The 12,302-nt window shown below is 38.7% G+C and overlaps 8 non-coding genes across 8 annotated transcripts; 7 read left to right on the top strand and 1 right to left on the bottom strand.

The window, feature by feature from the left end:
- Positions 1–3,519: 3,519 nt before the first annotated feature.
- On the top strand, positions 3,520–3,591 carry Trnaq-uug. The gene has a single exon. It is a non-coding gene; the product is annotated as a tRNA-Gln (tRNA).
- An 84-nt stretch (positions 3,592–3,675) lies between these two features.
- Trnaq-uug lies at positions 3,676–3,747 on the top strand. Its single transcript has one exon. It is a non-coding gene; the product is annotated as a tRNA-Gln (tRNA).
- A 93-nt stretch (positions 3,748–3,840) lies between these two features.
- Trnaq-uug lies at positions 3,841–3,912 on the top strand. Its single transcript has one exon. It is a non-coding gene; the product is annotated as a tRNA-Gln (tRNA).
- Positions 3,913–3,994: 82 nt separating this feature from the next.
- Trnaq-cug lies at positions 3,995–4,066 on the top strand. Its single transcript has one exon. It is a non-coding gene; the product is annotated as a tRNA-Gln (tRNA).
- A 401-nt stretch (positions 4,067–4,467) lies between these two features.
- Trnaq-uug lies at positions 4,468–4,539 on the top strand. The gene has a single exon. It is a non-coding gene; the product is annotated as a tRNA-Gln (tRNA).
- A 90-nt stretch (positions 4,540–4,629) lies between these two features.
- Trnaq-uug lies at positions 4,630–4,701 on the top strand. Its single transcript has one exon. It is a non-coding gene; the product is annotated as a tRNA-Gln (tRNA).
- Positions 4,702–4,792: 91 nt separating this feature from the next.
- On the top strand, positions 4,793–4,864 carry Trnaq-cug. Its single transcript has one exon. It is a non-coding gene; the product is annotated as a tRNA-Gln (tRNA).
- A 561-nt stretch (positions 4,865–5,425) lies between these two features.
- Trnay-gua lies at positions 5,426–5,522 on the bottom strand. Its single transcript has 2 exons — positions 5,486–5,522; positions 5,426–5,461 (listed from the first exon to the last, which is right to left on the bottom strand). It is a non-coding gene; the product is annotated as a tRNA-Tyr (tRNA).
- Positions 5,523–12,302: the final 6,780 nt, after the last annotated feature.

Genomic DNA, 12,302 nt, shown 5'->3' with positions numbered 1-12,302 from the left:
GGAAGGGAAGGAAAAAGAAGAAAAAAAAAAAAAATCCAACAACATCCGATAAATCTTTCCACGCGTCGTTTTAACGCGACAATTTACATTTTACGAGAGCGAAAACGTTGTCATCGTCGTGTCGTGACGACGAGAAGGAAGAAGCGACGAATAGCGGAGCGGAGGGTCGAGGCCTTCTATGAAAGAACTCTTTACACGTGACACTTAACGAGAATCTCATAATCTTGCAGGAACGTCGATCTACCTCCTCCCTCTCCTTCTCTTCCCCTCTCTCCAACTCCCTTTTCCCTGCGCAGCTGGAAAATCTCTTTGAACCTTTGCCCATTGACGCTCGCGGTTTAATATTCCGTCACGAATATTAATGCCCTCCCAGCAACTGCCGCTCGTAAATCAGCGAGAACCTCTTCCTCCTCTGATGCACTTTTCACTGCGGTTTTCCTGCGCGTTCCTTCTCTTCCATCCTTCTCTCTTGGCTTTTCGCTCCTTCCTCTCTTTTTTTTCTTTTTTCTTTTTAAGTCTTGCATATCTCTCTCTTTCTCGATTCCTATTACATCGTTTCTCCTATCCTTTCTTCACCTCGGCACTTCTACGCTCACTCGCTTCTTCTCTCTTCACTTTTACCCTCAACTTCTCATTCCTCCGTCTCTTTCTTCACTCTTAATTCTCATCACATCGTTTCTCCTTTCCTTGACTCCTCCGCATCCTTCCATTTTTTCCCTCGCGTTCATCCCTTTTTCAACCTTTTTCTCCTCATTCCTCCGCGTTTCCTTTCTCTCTTCCTTCCACCCCATTTTTCGACGCGCGTCATTCCCTTTGTCGTTCTCTCGGTGTCTCGGTCCATTCACCCTCTCTCTCTCTCTTTCTCTCTCTCTTTCTCTCTGTCACTCTTACTCGCGTTAGACCGATTCTTTAGCGATCCCCACGCTCGCGATCCTTCCCTCCACTGCCGCGAAGGACAGGACTGTCGCTGATTGAGAATAATGCGAGGTACCAATTACTCGGTGGCATAAAGAGGAATTCATTAGCGGAGAGAAACGCGGCATCTCTCTCTATTTCGCTCGAGGAGGGAAACGGCAGGGGATGGAATGGGGGAAGAGAGCAACTGCACCGGTCGCGCACCGGCTTTTTGTGCAACCGGGATATAAGCCACGGTACCCGACCACTTCCTGCATCGTGAGACGACGCGTGGTCCAATATTTTATTCCTCGCGTTGGGGATGGAGAGGTCAATGCTTGACGCTTGTCGAGCGTTAATTAGAAAAGAAGCTGGAGGGGAAGTGTTTCCATCTCTGATCCTGCACCCAACGCATTTCGTTAAACCCGCTCTCGCTATTAAGTCTGATGACCCAGTGATGCCACGATTTGCAACGAAATCGAGGGAAGAATCGTGCAAAATCATAAAATTCTGTATTTTACGGTATCGATTAATGTTAGTTTTTAATGATTATTACTTTATTTTTTATTTAACATTAAAAGAAAATATTAATGAATGAAAGAAACAAAAGCTGCCATTGATCGATTCTGTAAGCTGGTAATAAAATCTTTGGATTATTATCCAATATTTACCTTCAATATTTCTCCTTTCTCCTTTAATTCCTCTGCATTTTTCCAGGAACGTAAATATAAAAAGAAAGTAAATCTGATACAACCGTATCAACCCTTGATATTTCGCAGCTGGTCACGTAAGTAATCTAATAAAAGCCTTTTCCTTATCGAAATTTAGGACGATAAACGTTTTTTTCTTTTTAGGAAAAAGGATTCGCGGAAGATCCCACGTTTGCGGTGCAATGCCAGCTCTAAATTACGTAAGGAGACTTCGGTCACAGGAGGGGGATTTTACAAGAATTCCTCTTATCGAGCAAGCAAGCTGCTCTCCTTCCGAGTCTCGATGTTCCACCGAGCATGAAATAAGTGTACACACGGGGGAGGGAGGGGACGATAAAGCGAATTTCGAAGGGAAAAGACACAGGTCGTTCTCGAAACTGGGATCCACCCCGACGAATCGAATCCGCAGATAAAAAGAATCCCCCCCGTTGTAAAACCATAAAGGTGTAATCGCGACCGTGGCAGAAAGAGGAAGTGGTATTAAGAAATATATGCGATCCGTGCACACACAGGATTTACAACTTTGCGCAACAGTGCAAACAAAATGGCAGAATTTCCGTATATATGTAACGGCACGTTATTTGAATCGTATCTTTTATGCTCGTTCGCAGACGATTTATCGAAGAGAGAATTGGTTCTCGATATCGGTTAATCGATTATTGATTGGTCATTTGATGGAATAAGATACATAATAATTCAAGATATTAAAGTGAAGATAATTAATTAAAGAAAAGTATCGAAGGTAACTTCGTTATGTAGAATTTCAACTTATATTTTTTCAGTTTCGATTGGAAAGTTTAATCGAGTTATCATCATGTTACCAAAATTAATAATATTAAAATATTAAAATATCTACCGAAGAAACTACCAAACTACAAAATCACTATCGAAACTAATAGAATATTCGAATATTCAAGAAATTTCTTCTCCTTCCTTTGACTCCATCCTCCAACGTTACTATCCAAAAACAGATCGATGTAATCGACGTAAAAATTCTCACAAACCTTGGAAACAATCCCACAGCATCCCAGCCAACCCTCCCGCGTCCCAGGTGCCGCGTGCTTAAACGCGGCCCCCAATTACCAAATTAATTAAATGCATCGAGCGTGTCCGCGTGCACGGTGGCTGAATCATCCCCGTGGCCCGAAAATCCGAGCGAACAATAACACTTGCACTGTCGGCCCTGTCATCCCCGGTTGACAGGGCCGCACCTAGCGAGCGTGCAGCCCGGTGGGTCTGGGATGCTGTCAGTCAAGGATCAGCGAACCGTAAGGAGGGCCATTGTGAGCGAAAGTATAACAGAGAAATGGAATCGAGGGACCCGATCGAGGGTCAAACGTGGCCTGATTGGACGTCAGCCAGGAGGACGCGAGAAGAGAGAATATGCTCTGACTGGAAATTAATTCGAGTGGTTTCCGGGCCGAGGCGAACGACTCGGAAAGTAGGGAGAATTGTTGGATCGTTCGTTCGGTGTTCGGGATTGTTAAATGTCACTGCGGAATTGATTGGCGGAGAGAGGGGTGGAAGACGGATAGAAGTTGAGGAATATGCGATTTAAAGGGTGATTTGGAGGAGGATTTGGATTATTTAAATTGTTTAGGATATTTTATAGGATAGAATTGTTTATGCAAGTTTACGTACGAGAAGATACACTTGATGATTATTTATAATTCTTATTTATAATTCTGTCGTGATGTTGGAGAAATGTATATTGATAATGATTGGGAAAAAAAAAGTAGATTATTTTGCACGGATAGATAAATGAAAGGAGAATTAAAAGGAGGGATTGAGATAATTCTCGCGGATTTCTGTTTAATCGCAAGAATAAGGCGCAAGATTAAGGCGCGGTCTTCTACGTGTTATCGAATGCGGATTCGATAATTGTATAGGATCGATAAAAATATTGGAAACAAATGGTTCCATGGTGTAATGGTAAGCACTCTGGACTTTGAATCCAGCGATCCGAGTTCAAGTCTCGGTGGAACCTACATTTTTGGTTTGAAAAATATTTTAAACTCGGATAAATTATTCGAGATTTAAATAACGAAGATAATTAACAATGAAACGAGTTGGTTCCATGGTGTAATGGTAAGCACTCTGGACTTTGAATCCAGCGATCCGAGTTCAAGTCTCGGTGGAACCTACGTTTTTGCAATTAAATATTCCAATATTTTCTTATAAAAACGTTCAAACGTTTGTATAATGTTGTTAAGTATTAAAAATTAATTTAATAAGCGGTTCCATGGTGTAATGGTTAGCACTCTGGACTTTGAATCCAGCGATCCGAGTTCAAATCTCGGTGGAACCTATATTTTATATAAATTTTCATTTTAAAGTTTGAGAAATGTTTAAACAAATATAAGGATCAATTTATAATTATCCGACAAAGAGGTTCCATGGTGTAATGGTCAGCACTCTGGACTCTGAATCCAGCGATCCGAGTTCAAGTCTCGGTGGAACCTAATACTTTTTTTATAAAAAAAAATTTTAAACGATAAACTATTAATTTTAAAGTCCAACGATTAGTTATATTTTGTTCGTGTAACAATTTTTGTAATAAAATTATAACTTTTGTTTCTCTTATTAAATTATAACTTTATTCAACTATTATAGCAACTGTAAAATTATTTACAATGCAATAATTTATTTAAAAATGAAAAAAAAAATACATTTACACCTTGAACCTTCGTAATTATTTTAATATTAAATTAGAAAACTACGCGAATCGTTATTTTACATTTTAAAATTAAATATTTGAAAATATATATTAATAAAAAATATCAATTTAAAATTTATAAAAATACATATATATAATAGTAAAAAAATAAATATGTTGTATAATAAAAAAATCGATCGAACGTAAGGTTCCATGGTGTAATGGTAAGCACTCTGGACTTTGAATCCAGCGATCCGAGTTCAAATCTCGGTGGAACCTGGTGATTTTTTTTTAAATCGTATCGAATATTATTAATTCGTGTCTTGTCCTCAGAAAAGAAGAATTGGTATAATCGATCAACGAGCAAAAGGTTCCATGGTGTAATGGTTAGCACTCTGGACTTTGAATCCAGCGATCCGAGTTCAAATCTCGGTGGAACCTGAGAAACTTTTTTTCTTGTAACGATCTATTATAATCGTATAAGAGATTGCAAGCTCGTGAATAGGGGTGAGAAAAACTACCCCTATCGAGTGGTCCCATGGTGTAATGGTTAGCACTCTGGACTCTGAATCCAGCGATCCGAGTTCAAATCTCGGTGGGACCTTGTTTCTTTTTATTTTGATTTTTTTTTCAACATTTATTAAAAAATCTTTGTTCAATTATTAAATAATTATTTATATATATTTTTCATAATTTTTAAATAAATTTTATGAAAAGATATAGAGATATCGTATCAAGTTATTTAAAACGCTGAGTCTTTGATATTTTGCAACGAGAATGTGAAAATAAATAAACACGCAGTACTAAAAATAATTTTGTTTAAAATAGTCGTGCAAGTTATATAATCGTCGTACATACATTTCTTTAGATTTAATTCAATTTATTAAAAGAGATTTTTGTTTAATCCATTTATTGTTTAATTTATTTATTATTTTTATTTATATAATGAAAATTCCATATTATGAGATACATATACAATGTTTCTATTGATTTTATATTTAATTATTACTTATATTATACGATATTTAAATGAATTATTATATATAATATCGAATAATAAATTACTCAAATCATTAAAAAAAAAAATATGTATGGAAGAACGAAAATAAATATCTATATTTAAATACAATTAATTAAAAACCATAAATTAGAAAATAAAAAAAATTCCTTCGAGCCGGATTCGAACCAGCGACCTATGGATGTCCGTATATTTTTAACTTTCCAACTACAGTCCACCGCTCTACCAACTGAGCTATCGAAGGCTTGAGAGTTCGCTTCTTACTTACTCCATATATATTACAGTCTCCTTTCTCAAATAACAATTTTCAATAAAACATTCATCCACTACGTATTAACGATAATATTTATTTTAAAAATAAACGATCAATTACCAAGAAAAATTTTCTTCGTATTAATAATATTATGATATATCATTCATCATTTAAAAATAAAATTGAATCGAACAAAATTCGCATAAGTATAATCGATCAATCGACATTATTATCCAACTAATCTAGATCTTAAATATCATCGAAACGAAACTTTCTCTCGTCAAGAAAACGAAAAACTCGAAAGCCAGTTTGACGATCGCTGGCGATCCAGTTATCACTTATTTACGACGTCTCGAGACGGCGGACGAAAAAGAATTGCGTGTCAAACCCGGCCGAGACTGAGTGTCGTGAAAATTTTATAGGAATTTTCTCTCTATCCCTCTCATACACCACGCCAATCACCATCAAAGCATCGTACCACGTCCGCGTGTTTCATAGCCCGATACAGTTTTACATAAAACTATAAAATTATGGCCCCGGCCGAAAATCCTGGTTGGAGGAGGATCGTTGAAGGATCGTGCGGAACAGGAACGATTGAACACGATGAAGAACACGGGAAGGAATGGAGGAGAGGTGTGGCTGTATCGTAAAGTAGATGGGGTATTTTTACATGAAGTCATTAAACCCGGTTTACTGCGAAACAAAGTGCCTTAGACGGTGTTCCACGTCCTCCCACTCCTCCGCGACGATGTTCGTCGCGTCGCTTAATTACTCCTCATCGTCGAATTAAGGAGCCTAGATCGCGCTCTGCTTTAACGAGAGACGAATGTTTAATGAGCGATCCCCTTGAGGGCCCTGTATTTGCCGATCCCCCTCGGACAGTTCTCACGATGTAAAAAGGAGATCGGATGCGGAACGTATTTTCTTTTCGCGAGTGGAGTGGCTGGGATTATCAATTAGCCGGCAGTTTGAGAGGAGGAAAAGAAGAAGCGGGAAGAAGTTTAGATTCGTCCTTGCGTGAAATTCTATTTTCTTTATCGTTATCTGGATAATTTATTTGATTTGTTTTCCAATTTATGGGATTGTGGTTGATTAGGAAAATGAGAGATATATTTGGAATTTTTGGAAATTTAACAATTACATTTGAGTATTCGAAGATACTAACGAAATACGATGGAAATGAGTAAAATAAATAGAAATTTGGAAATTAACAATTGCTTTGCAAGGATTAGATATTCAGAAGTACTAATAAAATATAAGGAACATTGATAAAATTGGAATTTAAGAATTTTAAAAATTAATAATCGCTTTCTATTTATAAATATAAATACTCAAAGATACTAATAGATAAGAATGATAAAATACAATGAATTTCCAACAACGAATATAATAAAAGTTCCATATATGAAATAAGAGAAATAATTTTTAGGTTAACGACAGAAGAAAAACGAGCTGGAATCAGCACAACGTTTTCGAAATACGAGAAATCTTAAATTCCTCTTTTCTTTTAAAGCTTCCAATTTCCCCGCAATCCCATTTCCCTGCCAAGCGGAAACTAAGTAGATTCTTCCAGGTCATGGTCAGACACGAAGTATCGGACGTTCGTCCCTTCGTCCGATTCGTTGATTTCTCGTTCTAGATTCCCGGCCAGGAATGTCCACGTTGACCCAGAATCGAGGAAATTTCGGAACGAAACAAAATGCGGGCGTATGCGAATTTTTATTCGCTTTGACGAGAGCGAAGGAGACCCGAGGTTTATCGAATTTACGACACGCAATCGAGGAACGAACGAAAGCGATGTCTCTTTAATAAAATCTCTTATCTCGCAGACTGCATTTGCAGATATTTCCAACTCTACATTCTTCGTCGTCGACGATCCTACGTTGTTAAAAAAGAGAGTCTCTTAACCCAGTTTTTGAATCGAGATGTCAGATGGAGTTTCGTGTTGAATAAAATGCAACAAATAGATACAGGGATATGGAAATATCGAAATAAGACTGGAATGAAATTCTGAAAAATTTTAGAGGAACTAGTAGTTCAAAAGTTATATTTGAACGAGATACTTTTATTAGATTAACAAAAGATATAAAAGAAAGAACATTTTTAGAAATATTTTCCTCGTTAACCCTTTAACCCTCTCCAAAAATTAATTAATCCATTCCTCACCCTTTTTCTTTCCTTTACACTCTTTTTCACCAAACTATCAACAATTGCTATTAAAGAGCAAACCATCTTTATCTTCATCCACTTCCCCTCATCCCCAAAGGCACCATTTACAACTCAACTTCCCCATTTCCCCTCATCCATCTCCTAAACATACACATTTCGAACGTTCGCTCATCAAGAGCATCCGCCATCCACTTTCCCCGTGCATACATTAAAATCCACCTTTACAACGTACAACGCCGAAGGGAAGCGACGAAACGAGAGATCGTATACGGGGTTAGATCTCCGCGTTGTTAAAACGGCTGGTAGACAAACAATTTTTAAGGGGCAGTTAAATCGCGACATTGTGCCATCCTCCTTGGTAATCATTCGATACCGTGGTAGTTTCCGGGTTGGGATACATTTTACGAACGCGCGCGCGTTCTCTTTTCGTCGTCGTTATAAAAAATTTCGCGTCTTATTTAAACGCTTTCCTCCCGTATCCTCTCACCCTAAGAGCCGTGAAGAAGAACTAGGGGGGGCAGAAGGGAGTTTAATATCGTTTTTTTCCTCTTTTTTTTTTTTTTTTTACGAGGTAAGTTGGAGGGTGTGCCGAAGGGTTAGACTCTCGAACGAAACGGATTATAATTGACGCGACGACCGTAAATCTCAGCCGTTTTACGGTGAAACGGGAAAATTGGACCGGGGATGCCTATTAAAAATATGCAAAGTTTCCTTAAACCGAAACGTCGATGTCCGTCTCGCTTACGGGGAGATGGGAATGAAAATTTTATTTGTTGAATTTTTATTTGCGATTTTCTTCTTCTTTCTTATTCGAGAGCGGTTATATTATATCGTTTGTGAGAATATTAATTTATGGATTAAGATCACGGATGATAGAACAGTTTAGCTTTCTTTTTATCGATGTATCATCGATTACGATTCTTCCATTTTTCAATCAATTGCATAAACAATCTCTCCCTTAAAACGATTTTCAAACGAAGAAGATGGTGGCACAAGTCGCCATCGGTTCGAGTTACTTTATATTCCGGTTTAAGGAATACGGGGTTCGCCCATAAACCGTAAAAGATTCCAGTCATAACTCGAACGATATCGCATTTTATTTAATTGCCCACCGGCTCTTACCCCGGTGAAGAAACACAAGAAGCGGGAGGCTCGCGTGCATAATATTATTTATTGGCGAGGCTGTTAAAGTTTAACGCCCCCTGCTCGAAATTAAACGCGATAAAACGTTCCTTGTTCCAATCGTGTCGCGCCTCCAACGTCTCCACCCTTGTTCCGCTATCTCTCAAGGCGGATAAGACGCTATTTTACAGCCGGAGGACGCTTCCGGCGTCGGCCTTCGGGGAAAGGACGATCGGTCGAAAATGTCGATCGGTTGACTCGGCTGCTCGGCTCCTGATAAAATTTATTAAATCCTTCTTAATTCATAGTCGCCCCTGTTTTATTATAAATGACGCGTATTCGGCAATGCGAGGTTGATGATCGTTTATGGTTTAAGAGATGTACATTCGATAGATCTTTATATTTCTATGGAGAATAGAATTATATTCAGATTTTTCTTTAGATTCCAAAGTCAGTGAATAGATATCATTGCTTGAATTTCTTTTTCAATTTATGTTATTAATATATGTCGACATTTAAAGAAGATCCATTATTATCCACTGTTATCCATATCGAATAACCTCACTTGTTTCCACAATCTTCCTTTCGATAAAATTCTCGAAACGTTTCATCACAGCGAAAGATCATTGCGCGAAATAAGAAAACCTTATACATTGGAAGAACAAGAAACTTAAGCGGAAATAAAAGTCTCCACGATCTTTCCATCGATGGATGGAAGGTGCGCCAAGTGGTTTCTCGATCCCCCTCACGTATGTTCGTTCTATGGGAATTCGATGGCGGGTGAAGTGTCAGGAAAGTGATGGGCCCTCTCGTCGATTACGCGTCCCGTCATTACGGGTGCACGGGTATTTTATCGGCCGGCTGAGTTACGGGGTTCCGCTCGTTAACCGGAAACTTGCAAGGGATCCCGGTGAAATTTAAATTGGGAAAGTATTTTACGACCGCGCGACAGTTTCACGGTGGCGTTGTCACATCTTGATGAACTTCCGGCAACGATCTCGTATCCGAGAAGGATAACGGTCTATCGTTTTCCTTATCCGTGGAGTTTCGTTTCCGAGGAAGGGAGAAGAGGGGGTTCGAGAAATCGGCCATTTCGTCGGGATTAACGAACGGTGATCGTTTATTCTCGATTGCCGATCGTCGATTGAGATTATTATGGCAGATAGAGAGAGGGAGAGAGAGTTTCGATTGTTTTTGGAAAATAGATGAATTCGTGGACGACACCTGTGGATTTTCTTCCTGTTTGGATTTTATTGGATTTTAGATTCACTTGATTTGTCGTTGGTTTGTGTGATATATTGTTGAGAAATTCTCTCTTGGATTTCAAGTTTAATCTATAGATAGTAAGAGAAATGGTTTCGAGATTAGATTAAAAAGGAGATTCAATTCAAAGATAGATATATCGTGTAGTTTTAAGAGATTTAGAATCGGATCTAGAGGAATAAAAGTGCAATAAACAAGAACGTGACGTGAAATAAAGGAGTGCCGTTAAAGTCTGATTATTTCTTTAGAGGAAATTTTCGAACGTTCTTAGACGTTCTTAAAGAAACTTACTTGTTTAAACGATAAGCTGTCCGATTCAATTTTAACAATCAATCGCTTCTTAATCCATCTATACATCATCTTCCAGAAAAACAGTATAAAAAAGTCAAAAAAAAATTTGTATATTTCCGTCTTTCACGCGTAGATGCAATCTCTACGACTATTGTTTCAAAAATTATCTGAAAATTGCTAGAGAGAAATTTTTTAAATTAATTTATAGCGAATATCGAAGTTTTTTTTGATTGATGAAAGCACAGAGATCAGAGATGTATTCTCAATCGTCTTCAAGTTTAAAAGTGGTAATTACAATATTGTATAAAAGATCTAGGATACTATCCTTCTGAAAAATGGCTTGAGACACAGAAGCCATAAAACGCTGTAACCAATTTCGAGACTAACAAGTACAAAAGACACCATCTTAAGTTCCTTGACATTCACCAGATAATCTAATAGATGGTTATTTTTCTCTAGAAATATCCCGCTTCCATTGCACAGATCTGAAACGAAGATTTTCGTGTCTTTTCACCTTCGCACCGAGAAATTCATTTTTCCACGATTGAATTTAAAAAGGAAACGAAATCAATGCACGACAGACAACCTGAACGAAAATATGGAATTGACAGGTCGGTTGATTAATGTTGATACCGAGAACGGTCGATAATAATGCGTTCGCGTGCGAGCGACGAAAGCGACGGGCTGCAATTTGTGTGATTTTACTATTCGTGTTGGCGTTTTGTAATTATGATTGATGAGCACCACGTTAGAAATGTTTGTCCTACGAATAGTATTATTGTCGTTACGTGTGTCGCGTGAACAGCAAACGTAATTGGACGTGAATCGTTCATTCGCACCTTTCAACTGTTGAATTTTAGATCAATCGGAATGATTCTGTGGTTTCTCGCGCGATTCTAAATTCGTTTATTTCGAAAAATTTTTGAAAAAAGAAGAAAGGAATTTTTAAAATTAGATCTCGCTATAAATGGAAGCTTGGGTAAAAACTTTTCCAGCAAAAAATTGCCACTTTATTAAATTCTAAATTTAAATTTCCACCTTACGGCACAATTACTTTCATCATACCTGCCCGTTAAAAACTCCCCGACCATATATACCCGCCGGTCTAATAACACCCATAAAAGCGAACAATTTTCCACGTCAATTTATCGCGACATTTTCACTCCGTTCAAAGGCACGCCGAAGATAACGGGCGGCTGGTAAGCGAGAATAATAATCGTGCATCGTGTTGGGGATAGGTCGCCATCGAGGGGTCGTGCTCGTGCCTATAATTAGTACAATTTTAATCAATCTTTAATGTCACGTCGTTGCCGACCGCGCGGTAATCTGTCATCGGAGGCGAATTACTTACAACGCTCGCCTCGGCGAGGCTTAATTCAGCCCTGGTTAATTGGCGGATCGATGCATTTTTGATTCGCGCGCCGGGTAAGACCGGAACGCGGTGATTCGAGATAAGGCCGGAGGGGGGGAGGGAGGAGTCGTGAAAAAGGAGCTCCGCTTTCGTGGAAGCCGCGATGCCGATAACCTGAGCCACGATTATCGAATTACATGTATAATAAATGAATTGTCGCCGGATACGCGTTATATAATTACTGATTAAGCGGCGGACACGAGGATTTCGCGGGTATAGAGAGTTGTCACGTGTCGATCGCGCGGTGGCACGTGAAGACGCGAGGTCGGTCGGTGTTTCGGTTAAAAATGATCGAACAACGAAAACGCATTACGATATTGCGCGCGGATAGATCGTTATCCGACCCGTTTCGTGCGGTTATACGGGAGATAGGGTGATTCACGATCGAAAATGGGATTTTTTTTTAATGAGAATTTCGAACAAAAAAATTGGGATGGGGTCGTGGAACGATGGAGGATCGATGTGGAGAAGGATTGATGAAAAGTTGGTGGAAAAAAAAAGTGGTCAGGTCCCAC

This window comes from Apis dorsata, unplaced genomic scaffold (assembly GCF_000469605.1).
Source record: "Apis dorsata unplaced genomic scaffold, Apis dorsata 1.3 scaffold_61, whole genome shotgun sequence".
NCBI lineage: Eukaryota > Metazoa > Arthropoda > Insecta > Hymenoptera > Apidae > Apis > Apis dorsata.
This window is presented reverse-complemented; position numbering and strand designations above follow the sequence as displayed.